Source organism: Lactuca sativa, chromosome 6 (assembly GCF_002870075.4).
Source record: "Lactuca sativa cultivar Salinas chromosome 6, Lsat_Salinas_v11, whole genome shotgun sequence".
Lineage (NCBI taxonomy): Eukaryota > Viridiplantae > Streptophyta > Magnoliopsida > Asterales > Asteraceae > Lactuca > Lactuca sativa.
The window spans coordinates 4,241,011-4,263,065 of record NC_056628.2 but is presented as its reverse complement, the minus strand read 5'-3'; positions in this window follow the sequence as shown (position 1 = coordinate 4,263,065).

Below are 22,055 nucleotides of genomic sequence, written 5' to 3'. Positions count from 1 at the left end.
TCCCTAAAAAGAGGTTTTAAGCCCTAAGAACCTAAATCTCTATGTGTCTATGGTTAATGTTCTGCAAGGACTTCGGATTTGGACCTTTTGGACATCCTAGTAGCATAAAGTCTCTGTGGTTGAGGTGATTGAGGTCCCCATTGAGTTTTGGACCTCTTAAAGAGCTTAGAATTGCATGTTTGAGCTCATAGGGCCATGCATGCACGTAAAGTTTGCAACTTTACGTGGTAAATGAGCCCTAGGACCTTGGATCTGTGGTTTTGAAGTGTTGCATGTCCCAGATCTGGCCTACTCAGGGAATGGGTCGAAGGACTCGGCGAGTCCCAAAGTGGAACTCGGCGAGTTCTATGAAGATGGTCGTCGACTCGGCGAGTTTGAAGAACAACTCGGCGAGTCCTATGAAGATTGCCTGGAGCTCGCCGAGTAGTTCCTCAAACTTGGCGAGTCATATGAACATCCACAAATCACGAGGGGTTTAAGCATCGAAGGCTCAATCCTTCGTACCTGTGCGCGGAATTAACTATGTAACGTAGTCCCGAAACCCCAAACCCTTGTATGGGGTGTTCTGGTGTGGATTGAAAGCGAGCAGGGGATCTGCTCGAGGAACTCGGCGAGTTGGGACTCGAGTCGGCCCCATAGTCCCGGATAGCGAGTCAAGGGTGACTCAGTGAGTGGGGAGAGGGACCTGGTGAGTGGGACCGGATCAGTAAGGGATGGACTTGGCGAGTTGCTCGCGGACTCGGCGAGTCCAGTCAACTGGAAGTTGACCTTGACCTGGGCTTGACTTGGTAAGGGGTAAAAAGGGTCATTTTACCCTAAGAACATCTAGCGGTGTTTGACTAATCGTTTTGTGGGAATTATAGCCGGGGGACGTCCGGAGCAGCAGCAGTAGACAGTCAAGTCCCACACAGACCAGCAGCCTTTTCGAGGTGAGTTGCCTTCCAGTAGCGGTGGGTCTACGGCCACAATGCCAGCCCACCAGTAGGAGTTGTATGTAGATGTTTGTCTCTGTGATATTCATCTAGGGGTTACTACTACCTGTGCTATGTTTATGTGCTAATATGATATGATGCTATGTGTTAGTAGTAGCATGGGAGATAGTCCGCAAGATATCCGGTCGATAGGGCCGAAGGGGTAGTTATACCCAGTCATGTTAGTTGGATTCTGATATTATGATATGTGCTATGTGGTAGTAGTAGAGGGGGATAGATAGTCTCCAGTATCCGGTCGAGAGGACCGAAGGGGAGGCCAGCACCCAGATATGCTTGGCAGTATCCGGTCGAGAGGACCGAAGGGGAGGCCAGCACCCAGATATGCTTGGCAATACCCGGTCGAGAGGACCGAAGGGGTAGGTCAGGCACCCAGATATGTCTGACAATATATGTGTGTTATGTTATTATTGTGGTATGTGGTACGGTGGGGGAACTCACTAAGCTTCGTGCGTACGTTTTTCAGTTGTTGTTTCAGGTACCTCTTCAGCCAAGGGGAAGGAGCAGGCGCGGTAGCGGCTCATCACACACACTCTTGTTTCCGCAGTTATGAGTTTATTCTGGGATTGACACTCTGATATTCTGGTTGTTTAAATGATGGTGGATTTCAATTTGGTTTTCGATGTGAATTGGTTTAAATCAAACAATGTTTTAATTATTAATGCTTTTTACGTAATGTGTTATAACGAAATTTTTGGACGTGAAATTCGGGTCGTTACAACTAGCATCCTACATACACAATTTAGTGAGCCGAAATTGGTGCCTTTGACCAACAAGCATAGTGAGAAGACTCACCACAACCTGGAGATAACCGAATCACGCATGCACTGATGCTATAAAGGCTCCTCATAATGAACATCCAAACCAACCCTAATTAAAATTAGGGTAATAACCCATAATCAATGGTCAAAATCATAATACATCTTACTAAGGGTAAAAGACCATTTAACCCTTCCCATTCTTGCTCAACTAATCATGGCCTAAAACTCCTAAAGACTCGATGCCTAAAAATGGCCCATGGAGACGTCTGGTGAGTACGCCTTGCGTACTACCTCATTACGCCCAACACACTGCTTGATCGCAGAAAAGGAAATAGGTTGAAACCCTTACACGCAACGTACCAAGAGGGTATGCCCGACGTACGCCACTGCTGCCCAAAATCAAATTTAAGCTCTTAATACCTTAAGACCTAATGTCCAACTCCCATGTTTGAATCTAAGGGACATATTAAGTCAAAAAGTTCCTAACTTTATGACTTTTTATGACTTAATGAAGTCCAAACCAAAGCCCTAGATTCATATCTTCACTAAAGGACCACTAACTCATGCATGGAAGGGATATACCCATAAAGATTCGATTTTTATGACTTAATGACCTCAAATATGAATAGAAATGAGGCTAAAAGGTTAGGAAGTAACTTCTACTCACAAGATCCAAGTCATGGGACCAAAACATGCTCAAAACATAACCCTAAACTAGATCCACACTAAAGAGCCATAAAATTTGAAGTTTTATACCTCCAAAAGCTTGCAAAGATGATAAATGTCCTGGATCTCCGAGCTCTATCCACAAAAATCCACAAGGATGAACTTCTACTTCTTCCATAAGGCACCAAGAACACTTTGAAGGTCTAAAAACAAGCTCTCAAATATTAGGGTTTCGAAATTAAGGTTGGAGAGGATGGATGTTAGAAATAAGGTAAGCCTCAAGGGAGATAATGAATGGATTAAGGTGTCTAAGACAACAACTAAATTGGTGTATTCTTGAATTAGATGCAAAGTCCTTTTTGGGTTGCCTTCAAAACTAGTACCCCCTCCGTCCCATAATAATTGTCCACTTTTGACTTTTGAAGTCTTTATTCATCAACTTTGACCTTAAATATTGTTATTTGTGTTATGTATTACTCATTGAAACTTATAGCAATGAAAAAACATTTAAAATACAATCCATTTATAAATTTTTCATTAAGTTTTATATATCAAGGACAAAAATATTTAAGGTCAAAGTTGAAGAATAAAGACTTCAAAAGTCAAAAGTGGACAATAAATATAGGACGGATGTAGTATTTTGAGTAAATGACTTTTGGAGGAAGAGGCTGAATTGCTAATTTATTGTATGATTAATAAATTGGAATAAATAGTTTATTAATATATTCTATGATTAATATATTAATAAGAAATAATAATATTTAATTTGGAATTAATCAGAAATTAAATTGAATTAATTTGGGGATTATTTGAATTAATTATAAGTGTAATGACTGTTTGGTTATTTATTGAAAGTTAAAGCATGAAGACTCTAGTGTTGGATTAGTGTCTACGTCCATAACTATTTTGGTATGTACTTGACCCGATTATGAGCATAGTCCTTTCGGGTTGCCTTCACCATAGCAATATGTAGGATGAATTAAGGAGAGAAATGTTTAATTATGATTTATTAATATATTATAAGAATAATATATTAAAGGAGAAATCATAATGTTTAATTAATATTAGTCAAAAATTAATTGATAATTAATTTTGTGGCTAAAACAGATTAATTAAATATAGGGGACTGGACTGCAATTATTGGATAATTGAGTTAGTAGGCTAAGGAATGCTAAAGGAACAAGGGGTGAACAAAATTATGATGGGAGCCCATCATATTTTCGTCCATGGCCTTACCCAGAAGGCTCCATGGGCTGTTTAGAGTTTAAGCTGTCCATTAGGGTTTTGACTGAAACCCTAGCAGCCCACACAAGTATATAAATGACCCCTTAGGCCTAAAAAAAAGGGGAAAACTGAATCCTTAGGGTTTCTAGACGTTTTTGGGTGCCTCCTCTCTTCTCCTTCTTCACCTAGTTGCTTAGTGGTGTTTGTGACTCCATTAGAGGTGCAACACTTGAGGCACTAAGTTTTTGAAGCCAATCAAAGCAAGGAATTGATTGTTATTGCAATATAATAATCTAAGGTAATTACTAAACCCTTATTTCATTTCTTATGTGATAGATCTAGGGTTTATAGCTTTGGATATTCAATTGCATGTTCATTAGACAAACTAGATCTAAAAGCTATTAGGGTTAGTATGTACACCATATGATTGATGTTTTGCTCAAAACCCATCATCTAGAACCCCATGGAATGGGGGTGAATGAAATTTGGCTAGGAATGACCTATAAATTTCATTCATGAGGCTTAGGATAAGGAGATAAGGCAACTTGATTATTATATTAATTAATCTAAGCCTTATCTCAAAAACCCAAGACTTGACCTCAAGTTTCCTTCAGCTATATAAACCCCTCCATGACTCTCATTATTTTCGTCCACTTATATAGACTCTCAAGAGCCAAAATTTTACTCAAGCCTATTCTCTCCTTAAGTCTTCTTGCTACTAGGATTTTGGGTACAAGCCATTAGAGGCATCCATTTATTTGGTGCCAACTTTCTAAGATCCTGAAGAAGGATTCTACTTTGATTATTTAAAATAATAATCAAAAGGTATATAACCCTAATCTAGTATGAATTTCATTTTCATAGCCTCTCTCCTGGGGTTTTTTGATATTCATATTTAGTTTCAATCAATAGAGAAAACGTAGATCCTTTCTAGGTTGCATGTGAACTTAAGGGTTTAAATGTTTTTCCTCCACATGTAATTTTGTTTATAACCTAGAAAACCCATCAGTTTTATAGGGTCCAAACCCTAAAAATTGAGTTTAATATTCATGTGGGTATTCCATGTGTACCCTTATGTACGCCCGACGTACTTAAAGGATAACCACACCACTTTCATGCAATACGCCCAACGAACATGCCATGTACCCCAATGTATAGGCCAAAACCCATTTCCCTCCTAACTGCCAATGGTCATAACTTATGCGTCCCAAGCTCGTTTTCGGCGTTCTTAATATGCTTGGAAAGGTAATGAAAATCCATAAAATCCCATCTAATATCCTTTGACTCAAAACTTACCCAACTAGAATCCTTATTTCATGAAAAAGTCTGAAGCATCACTTTTACCATTATACCCTTAGCTCCAAAACACAAACCGAGAGCTTGGATCACATAACATATATTATCCACATACAATTGGGTCTAAACACTAATCCTTTGAAGCCCAAGGCCTATACTTGATCTGCCCAATGACCATAATTCCTGAAATATGAAACTTCTTGAAACAGGATGTTACAAGTTTTAGGTCACTTTTTTTTGACCTAGTTTGGGGAAAGACATACATATCCATAAAGTTTGCATTTTTCTGAACTACTATGGTCCCAATAAGAATTCTGGAAAGTTGGAACTGAAGGCTTAACAAATTGAAGGCTTAATCCATTAAGCCGTCTTTATGAAGTTTCCACGGTGTGGCGATTGGTTGGCCATGACATGGAGACTAGTCTGATTGTGACCGTTTTGTTTGGACTTTACCATGACATGGTGGTGTGACTGCCACGACATGGTAGCAGATTTTGATTGGGAACATGTAGGATGGCTACAACATAGCCATTGGCTTGCCACAATGTAGAGGTCAGCTAGAGTTGACTTTGATCATTGACTTTTTGACTTGGTTCAACTTTTAGTCAAATGTCCAACTTTAGAAGGTAGATGGAGAGTTTATTTCAACTTTTTGACTTTGACCATTCCCATAGCATTCACTTCGGGTTGGAATAAAAGCATTATGTTATGTATGGTATGTGGTATTTCGGGGAACTCACTAAGCTTTGTGCTTACAGTTTATTTTTAAATGTTTCAGGTACTTGTTCCTAAGGAAATGGCATGATTTAATCGCACTGCATCCCCCAATGATTTATTCCACACTACCTATTTGATACACTATGATGTTTTTGAGAATTATATATGGTTGGTTTCGATTAAACGGTTGTATGGTTTGGTGATTTGAAATAAAAAATATTTACTTAGTATTTTTTGGGCATTAGAAGTTGGTATCAGAGCCTTGGTTTAAGGGATTCAAATACACATTTGTAATGAAATGGGCGTGTGATGAGTTCAATCAACCGAATTCAAGTAAGTGATTTCCAAAATACCCATACATTGATGTTATGCTTTAGTATGCTATTATGTTAGCTGCATGCTAGATCAGGGTTAAGGATCCCTTCAGGAATTACATGACAGAATTTCCTAACATTTGTGATGCCTAGCCTAGGTAATTGTTTATTATGTGTTACTTGAAGTCTATATTGATAATGTTAATTGCTAAGTTTATGTTTTAGAGTTGTACACGATTAGGATTATATAGCCTTATGATGATTTATTTAGCCTTATTTCTTGTTCCTTGTTTGGTTATGGGATTAGGATAGGATCATTTATTTGACAATCTATTTGATCTTGTATTTTGTATAATTTTCATGCATGAGGCAACCAACGGTGTTTTTAGAGATTCCTAGTAATGCAGAAGCGAGTAGGAGGATTCCTTGGAGAGTCTAGGAAGTTTTGTAGTAAGTAATGTATGTTGTTTAACATAGGACTTACGAGAGTCATCGTAGTGAAGTGACTTAGAGGATTCAAGATGATTCTTGAGGGAAGTACGAATAAGTGTGGAAGGCAGTATTGGGACCATACTATTGGAAGCACATGACCCATACTCAAATCAAGGAGAGTCACCTAAATTCGAAGGAGATTATAACATGATGGATTATTCGGGTATGTTCTAATCATTTATATTGTTGACTTTCAGTATGGTGACGACTACCCGAGGTTCTGGTTCCAGTTTAGGCGCTGATGATGAACCAATTGATGAGAGGATACACAAGTTTATCACATCAGAGATCACATGCGGTATCATGGATGCGACCCTTGTGATGTTCGATGTTATCAAGGAGAGGATTATGGAGTTACTAGATGAGCGCCTAGGGGACTTCCGTACAGAGATAACAGTGGGTCAATTTGGGGCATGAACTCTCACCTTTCGGGAGTTTAATTCTTGTAGCCCGCCATAGTTCTTTGGGAAGAAGGAACCCATTTCCAGTTGATGATGAATTACAAACATGGAGAGCGCTCATCAGATGAGTTTCTACCATGAGGGATCAAGGGTGAATTTTTCATCTTTCCTTCTAAAGGATCGAGCTCGCGAATGGTGGGAGGAGGTTGGTCATGATTTAGGAGCGGAGGCTAGGGAGGCCATGACGTAGGTAGATTTTGTTACTAGGTTTACATCTGATTTTGCACTAACTATACAGGTATAACAGCTGGAGAGAGAGTTTCTGGATCTACGTCAGACGCCAAAGACTATGGCGGAGATCACGATCAACTTCAGGGATAGAGCTTTTCTGGTTCCACAATATGTTGTGGATGAGTAGATGAAGAAGACGAGATATCATGATATGATGGGGGGGTCACATCAAGGAGTTCGTTAGCATTTCAGGATGCAAGAATTTGGAGGATATGATTGACAGAGCTCCGGAGCGATAGGTTGAGTTGGAGCTTTGGGCGAAGCAGAAACCAGCTTAGGTTCAGGCAGTTGAGGGCCTAACAAAAAGGGCCAAGACTTTTGACTTGTAATTTAGAGGCCAACAGGGCCGTGACCATTGTGGAAATTATGGTAAATCACACGATGGAGTTTGTCAATCAGTAGGTTCGGTTGCTATAGGTGCGTCAAGGCCAATCATATTAGACAAGATTATCCTTAGGGATCAGGTCTGATTTTCTCCATTGCAATCAGACGGGCCACAAGAAGGCCGACTGTCCGAGGTTATCAGGAGGAGTAATGGTGCCACCTGCTCCAACTACTTATGGATGTTTCTAGTCAATTTTGTGACTGCTCGTGTTTTTTCGACTCAAGGGCTATCCGATCTTTTGTGTCTCTTACGCTTAGCAAGAAGTTCGGTGACACTTCGGGAGCATTGGATTACCCACTTGTGAGTTTGATCAGGGAAGCTCAGGCAGATGGCATGCGACAGGAAAATTGGAAGCTGGAAAGGATTAAGGGTGAGAACACCCGGTTCGTGCAGGATAGTCGTGGGTTGTTGACCCATTGGGGGCAGGTCTGGGTTCCGATGATCGGCGGGGTCAGACAGGTTGTTCTGGAGGAGGCTCATAAGTCTTGCTTCTCCATTTAACCAGGAGCCACCAAGATGTATTGGGATTTATGGTTGAGTTATTGGTGGCCATTTATGAAGCGAGACATTGCATGGTATGTCGAGATGTGCTTGACCTGCAGGATGGTCAAGGCCGAGCACCAGAGGCCGCATGGTAGGTTGCAGCCTCTGGAGGTTCCCATGTGGAAGTGGGAGCAGATCGCGATGGATTTCATCACTAAGCTGCCGAAGACGGTCAAGGGCTTCGACACTATCTGGGTCATCGTGGATCGATTGACCAAGAGTGCCCACTTTCTAGCTATACGGGAGAGTTCGTCAGCCGAGACATTGGCCGAGGTATATATCCGCGAGATCGTTGCTCGCCATGGGGTACCAGTTTCTATCGTTTCAGATCGTGATGTTTGATTCACCTCCCGATTCTGGCAAAAGTTTCACGAGGAACTGGGCACACGGTTGCACTTCAGTACAACCTATCGTCCGCAAACTGATGGACAGAGTGAGAGGAATATATAGACTCTCGAGGATATGCTGAGGGCTTGCGTTATCGACTTCGGTGGGAGCTGGGACTCCTACCTACCGCTTGCAGAGTTTTCCTACAACAACAACTTCCACTCCAGCATAGGTGCCCCACCCTTCAAGCTGTTATATGGGCGGAGATGTCGTACCCCAGTTTGTTGGGGTGAAGTTGGTCACAAGGTGATGGGCTAAACCGAGGTGGTCCTGCAGACTACTGATAGGATTCAGCAGATTAGATAGCGACTACAGACCGCACATAGTCGGCAGAAGAGCTACGCCGACCGGTGCCGATCTGAGTTGGAATTTCAGGTTGGTGCTATGGTACTCCTGAAGGTTTCAACCTAGAAGGGTGTCATCCGCTTCAGGAAGAGGGGGAAATTGGGTCCCCGCTTCATTGGGCCATTCAGGGTTATTGCCAGGGTTGGTAAGGTGGCATATAGGTTGGAACTCCTGGAGGAGCTGAGTCAGATCCATAATACCTTCCACGTCTCACAATTGCGAAAGTGCATCCTGGATGAGGATGCGATAGTTTCGTTTGATGACATTTAGGTTGATGAGAGCTTGAATTATGTGGAGAGACCGGTGGCCATTCTTGAGAGAAAGGTGAAGATCCTACGAAGCAAGGAAGTGCCTTTGGTAAAGGTACAACGGGAGCATCGGAGAGGATCTGAGTGGACCTGGGAGCCAGAGTCTGAAATAAGAGAGCTCTACCTGGATCTTTTCGTTGCATCCGACTTCGGGGACGAAGTCTAGGTTAAGCGGGGGAGAGTTGTATCGTCCCGAATCTTGTAGGTATATCTTGACAACCCCTCTTTTTTTTAGTTATCATTGTTGGTCCCTGGAGTTGGTTGTGATGGGTTGCGAGAAGTATAAGGACTAAAGTTGCATCTTTGGGACTGGAAGTAGTACGCTGAGCGTACATAAGGGTACGCTAAGTGTACTAGGCGCGCCCTACTACGCTGGGCGTACACTCATGTACGCTGGGCGTACTTATGTCTGATGAAAACCCTAATATTTGGGATTGATGACTATATAATCACCTTTATGGCTCATTCCTTTGCTCATCCTCAGCCTCCATACCTCAGAAAAGGTCCCAAACCCTAGAGTGTGTGAAAAAGTGCGAGCTAGTGTGCATTTTGGACCTTAGAAGTGAAGACATTACTTTAAGGAGCTAGAAGAGGAGAGCAAGGTTGTAGATTTGAAGTTGTGTTGTGCTATTAAAGCTCCAGAAGGTAAAAAGATTGAAACTTTGTGCTTGCTTGTTTATAGATCTAGACATTTAACTTTATGGATGTCTTATGGTCCCAAGAGTCCCAAGAAGATGCATGTGATGTTTAGGCGAAATAAGCTGTCCTTTCAGACCTTAGGAGAGGTCCTAAGTGATAAAAATCAGTTCCCAAAGGCTAAATTTGTCCCATGCATGAAGTAAGAAGGTCTTAATGGGTTAAGACCATGAGTTAAGGACTTTCTAGATGTCCAAAGTGATAAATTCTTGAACTTTATGGTCCCAAGGTGTATTTGGTCGATGGATCTAGGATATGGGCTTAAGTGCTTAAGCCATTATTAAGATTTTAGTAAAATCCAGCGTACGCACGACGTAAGTTCTGTACGCCCAGCGTATAGGGTCAGCTATCCCGATGGCAGTCAGCGTAGAATGACATTACGCCCAACGTAACTAGGGAGGTACGCCCCGCATATGCTCTCTGATTGGGCTCTTGTCATTTAGGCTTAGGGTTTGTGGGATAAATAGATTTGGGCCTTATTAGACTATGAAAAAAGCATATTTTGGGCCAGGTTATGTTCGTGGATTATGGAGATAGGCCCAATAAGGAGGTTAGGCCCAATTTGGTAAATTAGGCCAATAAAGGACTTTAGTGTATGGACCATCAAGATAAGGACTTGGTGTTGGGCCTTGGCCCAACAAAAAGGAATGGACTTTATGAATAATATGGACACTTATTCAAGGGAGTAATGTCGAGTAATAACCTAGTATTTATTATGTGTGTCAGCTCGGGATTTCCCGTGAGGCAGCGGTTAGAAGTTCAACATTTCGACACTACTAGTCAGGTGAGTTTACCTCACTATACTCAAGGGTCTAAGGCACCAAGGCCGGGCCCTTTGAATTGTTATTGGTTATGTTATGCTAGTATGATCTGTTAGAGCGGTATCCTAGAGGGTAGGATGATAGTATGTGATATGTGGTGTGACCTGTTGGTTAAATATCCTAGAGAGTAGGCTAATATTATATGTTATGTGGTATATCAGTTTGTTGCCTATAAACTATTATGTGATTATTTGTTACATGTGCACATGTTTGTCTATTGGTTGAGGCTTATCTTTATCTGCTTTGTGCAAAAGCCAATAGACCTGTGCATTCCAACCTGTTGGTTAAGAGCTTGGAGTATTCCATCCCGAGGATGACTGGACTCATAGTATATTGGCATTCCAACCGAAATGTTGAGGGCCTGGGGTATTCCATCCCGAGGATGATTGGACCCATAGTATGCTGTTTATGGTTATATTTATGTTGTGTGAGTATGAGTATTTTGGGGGAACTCACTAAGCTTTCGGGCTTACAGTTTCAGTTTGTTGTTTCAGGTATCTCAGGGGATCGCGGCAAGTCAAAGGCATGATCGTATAACTCCTCACATTTTGTTTAGATTTATAGGAAACTCTGATAAAGACTATTTTGAAAACAAAATTGTAATAACTCTCGGATTCAAATGTTTTGAAAAGTTTTAAATTTGGTTTAAATTTGACGGGTGTTACATGACGACTGATTGGCCATGACATAGAGACTGGTCTGGTTGTGATTGTTTTGTCTAGACTTTGCCATGGCATGGTGGCGTGACTGCCACAACATGGTAGCAGATTTTGATCTGAAACATATAGGGTGGCCACAATGTGACCATTGGCTGGCTACGATGTAGATGTTAGCTAAAGTTGACTTTAAACGTTGACTTTTTGACATGGTTTCACATTTAGTCAAATGGATAGCTTTAGAAGGTAGATTGAGAGTTTACCTTGTGTGATTCATTAGGAGGTGTTTAGTACCCATTTTTTCTACTGTGTGAGCCTGTTAGTTGACGACTACATTTGTGAGGTGAATCTTTTTACTATATTATGCAGGATGCTAGCTGTCTTTGTGACTCTTTCATGGAAGACTAAGCTTTGGCCCTTAGCAGTTATATGAAAGACCAGGGTTTGGCCCATGACATTTGCATGAAAGACTTTGGCCCATGGTAGTTATATGGAAGACCGAGATCCGACCCCTGACACTTGTACAAGTAAAGACCATGATTTGGCCCATGGCAGGAAGTGGTGATAAGACTATGATTTTGCCTATAGCATTCACTTGAGGTTGGAATAGACCCGTTATGTTATGTATGGTATGTGACATTTTGGGGAACTTACTAAGCTTTGTGCTTATGGTTTATTTTTTAATTTTCAGGTACTTCTGGTTCCACGGGAAATGACCCAGCCTGATCGCACTACATCTCCAAAGATTTATTCTGCATTATCTTTTTGATACACTTTGATGTTTATGAGAATTATATATATATATATATTGGTTGGCTTTGATTAAACGGTTGTATGGTTTGGTGATTTGAAAAAAAAAAATTTACTTAGTATTTTTGGGATATTACACTTGCCACTAAAAATTATTATTTTAATAAAATAAATAATTCCCATTTAATTATAAAAGTTATGAATATTTATAAAAAAAAATTTCTTATAAATAATCTATTTGCATCATGTTGTTGTTACTATAACTTTTAGGATCATATACTATTAGTAATATAATTACAATATGGTTCTTGAACATAAAGATCTTTGAGCAAGAAGTAATTGTAACATCGTCATTTTAAGCTTAGAAAACTTTGCCTATTTTTTTTGGTGAAAATATTATGTTTGGAAAAATTAGATAATAAATAAATAATAAATTTACTAGGTTTATAGTTACTAAATAAAACCATAATAAAAATAATAATTATTAAGATTTATGGATATGAGAATTTATTTGGACTTTAAATTAAAAATTAAATAAATAAGGACCAAAAATACCAATTATGGAAAACTTATATGTCTAGCTTTGAATCGGTTAAGGAACTATATTGATATAAAATCTTAGCTTTAAGATTCTAGATGATAGCTTGAGAGTTTTACCAAACAACAAGGTCACAGGTGTCAAAGATTGAAGATTAGTTGAGGAATTGAAGTTAAGGATTGTTCATTGAGCTTAGAAGGTATGGTTTCATTAGTTTTTATTTCCATTTTCGATATAGGGTTTGGATAATTCTCCAAATCCAAAAATGTAATGTTATAGAGTTTTAAGTAAGGATCTAGTTTCATTTTCACCATCTATCCTTCAATTTCCACTCAAATCTCCTTTATTTTGCTAGATTTGGAGTTTGAATATGTTTTGAAGCTTTGATACCATAGTTATGGAGGATTCTATATGAAGTTTGATTTCATGAAATAATGATGGAATTAACATTGTTTTAAGCTCCCTAATTATGATTATGGTCATTGATTTATAGTGTAGTTTTGAACTCTAGGTGGTTATTAAGGTCTTGTGCACCCTTATAAGTGAAGATAACTGCAATCAAAGACCAATGTGAGTATCTCAAGAGTATATATCCATATAATCTATCTTTGGTGTTTCTCACTGGAACATTTCAAATGCTATATTAGTTGGTTGCAATGTGACCAAATTAAGTAATTGTCGCAGTCATGAAAACTATTTTTGAAATGATTAGAATTTTCATTGAAAAAATATTGTTTGCATTTTGAACCTTTTTAAGCAGCATATAAACTATTTTTGAAATGATTAATTTTCATCGGAAAAATATTGTTTGCATTTTGAACCTTTTTTAGCATCATATTTGTGTATTTACATAGGATGAGTCGACTTAAGTGTGACCATTTGTCTAAGAATCCTTAAGCTTTATGACCCTATAATTGGGTGATGGTTTGCTCTACCAAAAGAGTATTTATTTTTATAAGTAGCAATTCTAGAAAAGGTTGCTAACCCACATACATGTGGTCTAGTGTGATGGACACTAGTAGATAGATTTAGATATATGCAATAGCTGTGTACTTGCTATGTGCTAATTATACGTGAGCTTGAAGTCCATTGGCATTGTTTAAGAGGTTTACTTGAGATTAAATTTGGTTGGGAGTAGTTGCATATGATAAATTAAACATTTTTAAAAAAATTAAATGTGTATCTCAAAGCTGTAGCTGCTCGCTACTTTTCTAATAAAAATACATTAATCTTGCCGTCCAAAAATGAAAAATCAAACATTCGGCGTCCTAAAAATAAGAAGGTATAAATTACCGTTAATAGATAGATAGATATCAAATTTGGATTACACTCTTGAGTACATTACCCTAATTTATAAATTTATAAACAAACTAATATACATATATTAGATGTGATGGCAGGAAACAGTCATACCAAACACGAAATCCTCATCACACGTGCATTTCTTTCGATCCCGACACGAAATGAATAAAATACAAGAAAAACAGTTATCAATCGAGGAGCAGCAAAAGAATCAAATCCCCGACGGCTGCATACAGTTCAACAAACATAAATTGTTTAAATATAAAAAATCTTCAACGGTTACTCAGAAACATCTGTTTGTAGTTTAAGATTCAACTACAAAATGGAGCATAGATATAAACGTCTAGAATGTTGGTTTTTAGCTTCCATTCGTGTGTTAGTTTTGGATTTGTAATATCGATTTGATGGACATAACGAGGGGTGGAATCACAGAATCTATCCATTTTCAACTGTTGTTTAATTACTTTTATTTATATTTTTACTAGTTTATAACCTGTGGTAACAACAGTTTTACAAAATTAATTAAACTTTCTAAGTAAAAACTCAAAACTATTAATTAATAATTTTAAAATAACTTATTAAATAAAATATATTTTTTTAGTTATATATAAAATTATAATCGTTGATTTATATAAATACGTAAAATATATCATATTATAATTTGTATAAATTTTATTTTATTATAATTGGTATAAATTTTATTTTATTTCAATTCTAATATTATTAATTTAATGTAATTAAAATGTGATTTAAATTTTGAAATTTGAAATTTAAAATGAAGAATTAATAGATTGACAAGTGTTATGATATTAATTACAAGTGTCAATAGATTGACAAGTGTCATGATATTAGTTACAATGGCTAACATGGTGACACATGACAAAAGAGCTACTCTTTTATTAGAATAAAGATTTTTTAAAATAGTTACTTGTTTATATATTTATATTATTATAGATAAAGTTATATTTTTGTAATAATAAATATGACCAAAATAAAGAAAATCCCCCGGATCAATTAGTGCAAAAGTTTTAGTATAATTTTTGTCGAAAAATTAAAGCAATTATATTTTTTTGTTTGTTGTTTGATTTGTCATCCGATAACATGCATGTTATAACGTCAAAAAAATTATAAAGATGATTTTGTTCATAAAATAGATTAACCAATTAAAACCTTTGTTTCAAAACCATTAAGTAACGTTTGTTTGATTAAAAACCATACATTATGAGAGTTAAATTTACAAAATTACGGAAACGATTATCTTCGATGTGTGTGTACAGTACTAGTCATGCCGAACTCTCTCACGAACAACCTCTAAAATATTTAATCTACAACTATAAGCATGAAGCTTAACGAGTTCCTCGGTATACCACATATTCTACCATACATATAATGTATCCACATACAATCCTCGACTCTAGCACCAAGCAACCAATATCCTATCCTCATACGTATATCATACGCAACGAGCCCAACCCAACTCACATAACGAGCCCCACCCAAACATAAATAATGGGTCTCGCCCACTATACATAATGGGTCCCACCCAAATATACATGGCGGGCTCCCCCAACCATACATAACAAGCCTTGTCAAGAGTTACATCCTAGTCTTTCGTACACTTGCGAGGGGACAAATGCTGGTCTTCATTACAATACCAGAGCTATACATAGTCGAAATTAGATAGACATTCAAACAGATAATCCACTCGAAAACAATAAATCAAACAAGAACCATGCAGTCAGGTATTAGACCAAGAGTTTTCAGGCTATCCAACTTGACTACATACAATCTCTTAGAGTAATGATTCAACAAATAGTCAATACTAGTATTACCCTAACTAATCATGATACGTAACAATATCATATAATCCTCAGACAAGACTCTGTCAGTCTAGCGTACCATGACACCAAGTGTCCTATACCACACAATCATAATAAGAAGTTAACCAAGTCAACTAGCATACCTGCGCTCTAACAATACTTCTATCATACCATGCAAAAGGATATATAATGGGATACATGACATAGTGAGAAACTCTCACGCCTTGCATTGCTCAATCCCGCGAACCGACTAACACCAAAAGAGATGAAATCTTAATCAACAATCTAAATCCTCTAAGTTTGACCCCAAATTAAACTGATGAAAAGTCAACGGTCAACGAGCAACAAAAGTCAACAGTTAATCAAGTCAATAACCACCACGACGTGGAGACCTCTTGGCCACGTCGTGGGTATGACATGACATAATATATGACATGCAGGACATCACCACATCGTCGGCCTTCCTTGGTAAAGTCGTAAGAATATCAGGAAGACACAATCACGAGTCGGCATTCCACCATGTTGTGGGCCTTCCTTGGCCACATCATGGTTGGAAAAACTCTCATTTCTTCATTAAGAGCTTAATGTTTACAAATCTAATCCTAAAACTTCAGATCTAGTCCTTCTCAATGATTTAATGGATAAAGTTTCCAAATTTATCCCATATGACCTCATCCCTAAAGTAAGATCTATAACCCTAAGTCCATTAAGTCCTTAATATGACCACAACTTGCTTATGGACACAAGATCATTCAAACCAAGACCTTTTTCTAACTTAACAGAAGCCTAAGACCATAAGAATGCCATATCAAGCTCTAGAGTTCCTCAAACTCCAAGAGCATCCACGAATGGGACCAAAACCAACCAACAAGGATCATAAACATGAATCCCAAAAGAATAAGGTTAAGATGCAAGCTTTATACCTCTAAAGGCCTTGAAACTTGAAGAATATGATGGATCTAGACTTGCTCTTTGCTTCCTTGCACCAAAAAGAAGTTCTTTCCTTCACAAGCTTCACCAAATCAAGAAGATAACCTCAAAATCAAGTCATCAAGCTCATAATCATAGAAATGAGGCTAGGGTTTCGAAATTGGGAGATGGAGGTTGAAAGAGATGACCTAATCCAAGAATTAAGGTGCTTAAATATGTAGAAAACCCTAAAAATCATGGGTTTGGGCTGCAGCGGTCACCACGTCGTGACATCCCTCTTACCACATTGTAGTGTCCATCAGGACACACGTTCTATACATGCCATGACACATCGTGGTCATCCATGCACCACGTCGTGGAATAATTTTTTTTTCTCAAAAACCATATCTTTGACCCCATAAAGTCTTCAGCCGACCAATTTTGGAAAACGGGTGTTACACACATTTTTGATGATTGCGATTGCTTGTATATAATTGGTATTACTTATTACTATTATCAATGGACAAACACCCTCACCTCCAACAACATAGACATTTTCCATGATACCGACTTGCGGTTTGATTCAAAACATACATAAATGGTCATTCTAAATTTATTTCAACCTTCGGTTAAAATAAAAAATCTAATACCCTTAACAACCCATGAAACAAACTCTACGAGCCAAACAACCTAACAACCAAAAATAACTAAAAAATAATAATTATATTTACGATATTTTTTAGAAGCAAAATAATGAATAATAGTATCAATGTAAATGTTGTCCAATATATCTTTGTGGATGCATAACATAACCAAAACATTTGGTAATTTTGTGACATTGATAATCTCAAATAGTTTTTTAATAACTTTAATTTTGAAAAATTCATTTCCATCGATGCTATAGTAGCATATATAGTTAATAAGATTTGATATGCAATGAAACCATTTGGATAACAATCTTCTTCTTCTTCAACAAACTCTAAGATTTCAAATGCATGCGTAACATATTTGACAAAGTAATTTGCAAACTTTTGAATCCCGATAAAAAATTTAATGAATCAATTGTCATATCAACAACAACAATAAAATACTAAATTCTAAAAGAGTCTTCAGGGAGTGTAATCATACATCTTCATTATTAGTTTCATTATTGGAAAAATAAGATCAACATTCATATCATATGCACCGACTTTAAAATCATATGCAACGACTTTAACATTATCTATACTAAAGATAAACCCTTTGTTTCTACATTTCTTAGAATTTGTTATTATACTTTTAGTCAAGGTTGTAAAAATTGTTCGGCGGTAGCTCGGCGGTCGACTGACGATAAACGATTAATCAGACTCGACGGGGATTAATCGGGGACCCTAAATTATTAATAAAATTATTTAAAAATTAATATTTCCTAAAAAATTAAGTATTTTAAATTTGAAAATTTTGAAAATTTAAAAATTTTAGTATAATATTTTAAAATCTGAAAGCTTAAAAATTTAAAATTTTAAAATTTTGGTGAAATATTTGAAAATTATTTATTTTTTTTGAATTTTTTAAATATTTCCCGCCTATGACAGTCAAGGACCGCCAAGGCCGCCAAGAACCGCCAAGCCCGAGTTTGACCGATTTTGACCAATTCCCGCCAAACACCCTAATCGTAATCGGTTCGAAGCCGCCAAACGATTAATCGCTGATTAATCGGCTGCCAAAACCGATTTCTGCAACACTGCTTTTAGTTGATTAATAGTGACATCAATACTCATAGATTTTGTTTGGAACTTGTTACAAACTATATTAATAGAAAATAAACTATCATACTAAATAACAATATCAATTAAAAATTAAAAAATTTCGACAGCACTAATTAATTTTTTTCTTCATTTTTTATTTTTCGTCATCATGTGTGTTCGAATTGTCGGACCGGGAACCGTACATGGACCATCATCGGTACCAATACCGGTTTACGAGAAGAGGTCTTGTTATTGATTCTTAGTATCGTCCAAATGCTGTCCGTTTTTTTTACCGATTCAGTCCATCTGATTTCGGGTAAAAAGTAATTTGGACCAAATTAATTTTAAAAGACTTAATATTCAACCGTTATTTATTTATTTATTTATTTTTATATTTTGTAGTTTATGAAAATTTTAAAACATATATATGTCATTTGTTTGAAATCAAATTGACACGGAGATTTTTTTTTTTTTTTTTTTTTTTTCAACATACATTTAAAGTTTGTAAATTCTCGCTTTAGTGAAATTGTGGATTCTATTGGGATACTTGGGACTCAAAATTCTATTGGGATACTTGGGAATCAAAATTCCGTTCAGGTGTACCATATACGTCTTCGTTAGCTTAGGTAACCATTGCAAGAATGTGTTTTGAAGTACAATTGTCATGCTTGATGGTCCAACTACACATATATGACAATAAGTGTCCAAATAACTTTAATACTTGACACCAGAGATAATGTTTCTACATAGCATACTGATTTTTTATTAGAAGACCCACTTACATCTGATTACGGATGGAAATTTCACCCAACCAGGTGGGGAACCCGATTGATCCGTCCCAATCGGGGACAAATATTCCCTACTAAAACGGGTATCGGGTACGGGGCAGGGGATCCCCATTAGACCGGAGGGTGTGGGAGGGAAGCTTCCCTCACTTTTTGTGGGTAATACCCTCATTTCCCGCATTTTTCTTTCCTTCACCAGAAAACCAAGGAATGGGTGGGACGCCCTTCCCTCACTTTTTTTTTAATATGTTTCATACATATATTATACTCATTTTGTAGGGAATTAAAAACCATGAGTTTTGATATATTTTTTATATTTTTTAGTGGGTATATAATTTTATAAATATTAAAGAAGATAAAAAGAAAAAAGAGAAAAGAAAAAAAAAACTGACCAATAGCATGAAGGGAGAGAGTGCGGCAACCCCTCCCCCCATCTCTTTCCCGTATCTTTTTTCCCTCACCTTTCCCTCACCCACGGAGTAGTGTGCAGGAGTGAGGGAAGCTTCCCTCACCCCTTTCTCGCACCCACTCCGTCCAGCCTTATGCTAAAACCGGGGATGGGGCCGACGTTGGGTATAACAATCCCCAACCCACCTCGCCCCGCTTTGATGACATATATATATATATATATATATATATATATATATGTTCAAATGTTTCTCACATCTATTGTGTGTTTGAATGCACCAATAGGAATTTAGTATTAATTATATGTGTATTAAATGTTATCCATATTTATAACTCATTTTTATGGAAACTAATTAAATTCGTCATTAATATCAACAATAATATTCTTTGAGAATAAATTCATATCTACAAGAATGAGAGTGTGTTCCAACATAATGATAGTGTATTCTACTAGAATACACTCTCGTTTTTCATATTTCATGCAACTTTATTGTATTTTAAATGAGTGAGTTTTGAAACAAAATACAAATTCATATATAAAAACCTATATGCGAATTCATTCTAAAAGAATGTTATTGCTGACATTAATGACGAATTTAATTAGTTTCCATAAAAAGAGAATTATAATTATGGATATCATTTAATATACATATAATTATGGAAATAATTTCATATCTATATTTATTTAATTAAATAATTTTTTTAATTTACTAAGATCCTATTGATGCATTCTAGCACACAATAAATGTAAAAAACAAAATAACCTAGCTATATATATATATATATATATATATATATATATATATATATATATATATATATATATATATATATATCGATCATTTATTGAATTTAAATTCAGTCTACTAAAATGAATTGATCTATATTAGACCATCAAAAATAGAGTCTGTATATCAAATTATGTTCCCAATTCCAAGAGTTCGTCAATCGTCACTTCGTTCGACGATTTGTATACCAAATCGCCACTTTTCATTTTGATGCTTGTTAAACTCTATGATTGATGTAAAGAGAATCTGATTATGTCAACTGGTTTTGATCGCTTATTAACCTTGGGTTTTTTTTTTGTAAGTTGAGTTTATTATGTTGATAGATTGGGGTTGGGTCGGGATGAGTTGGGGAAAACCCCAAATTACAAAGGGGAGGGGATTTGATTACCCGCATCCGTTGGGGATGGGGATGAGGATGAGGACGATGTTAGACACTTGGGGATGGAAACATGGATGGTCAACCACACCCCAAACCCACCCCATTTCCATCATTACACCTGACACTACCAAAAATATGTCATTTAATGGCACACAAAAAGTGCCTCTAAAAACCCAAACAAATGTCACTATGCTTCTAAGAGAATGAGCGACGCACATAAGAAGTGTATCTAGAAACTTTCCCACTAAAACCCTTTAATGCACTTTCTGCTTTTGTCGTTGTAGTTTTTGAGGCTTTTCGTGACACTTTTTTATTTGTCACGGTAGAAGAAAAGTCTTTTGTAACATACATTTGCCCTTGAATGCTAAGTTGATTCAAGAATTCATGCTATTTTTAGTTACAAATTTTATGATTTATAAACGAGAGCCTAAAGTGATTTTTTTTTTGGTATAGTGACATGCTTTCTGTTATTAGTTGGAATATCAACTAAATTCTAGAAATGGTTGTTATTTGTAGGGTACATATATGTATTCACGACTTTAAAGCATTTATCAAATTCAAGATTCCGGTTCAAAATAAACCCTTAGTTCACATTATTCAAATAAACCGAAAAAATACATTTCTTTGTTAGTTGGGGAATCCCATTAAGTATGAATACAACCAAGTGCTTATGCCCGACTATATAATGATTTGTATCTAGTGGTTCTCAATTTCTCTACAATCTACATTGTTTCCACTTGCTTAACTACAAGAATAACCGGTAATAGCAGCGACGCCTTTAGCGGCGACGGTGACTTTTAGCGGTGACAAAAAAACAAACGCGTGTTTTGTCGCCGCTAAAAGTCCCGGTCGCCGCTTAAAGCTTATTTTGGCGATCCATGTCATTTCAATCTTATCCGTCGATTTAAGAGATAATCCTACGACTATGATGACATAAGAAATCCCGCGTTGTTTTCCCTCCGGTGTGTCGCCGCTAAAGAGTGTGTGTTGCCGCTAAAGGCTTATTCTGGCGATCCTCGTCATTTCAATCCCATCCGCCGATTTAAGAGATGATCCAACGACGTAGAAAACCCCGCGTTGTTTTCCATCCCATGTGTCGCCGCCAATAAGGACGCGTCGCCACTAAAGGTCGTCGAAAATAAAACCCCGCTGTAACACCCAGAATCCGAAAGACCAAGAAAGGAAAGAAAAACCCTTAGTCAAAGGAGTCAACTTGTCGAGTCCAAGGAGGAACTCGACGAGTCGGAGCGTGACCCGTGTCGCAGATTAAGTGACCGACTCGCCGAGTCTGGTCTGGGTTGAGAAACCCTAATTTCGGGACTTGGCACCTTATTTGAGCATCTCATTCTCATTTCTA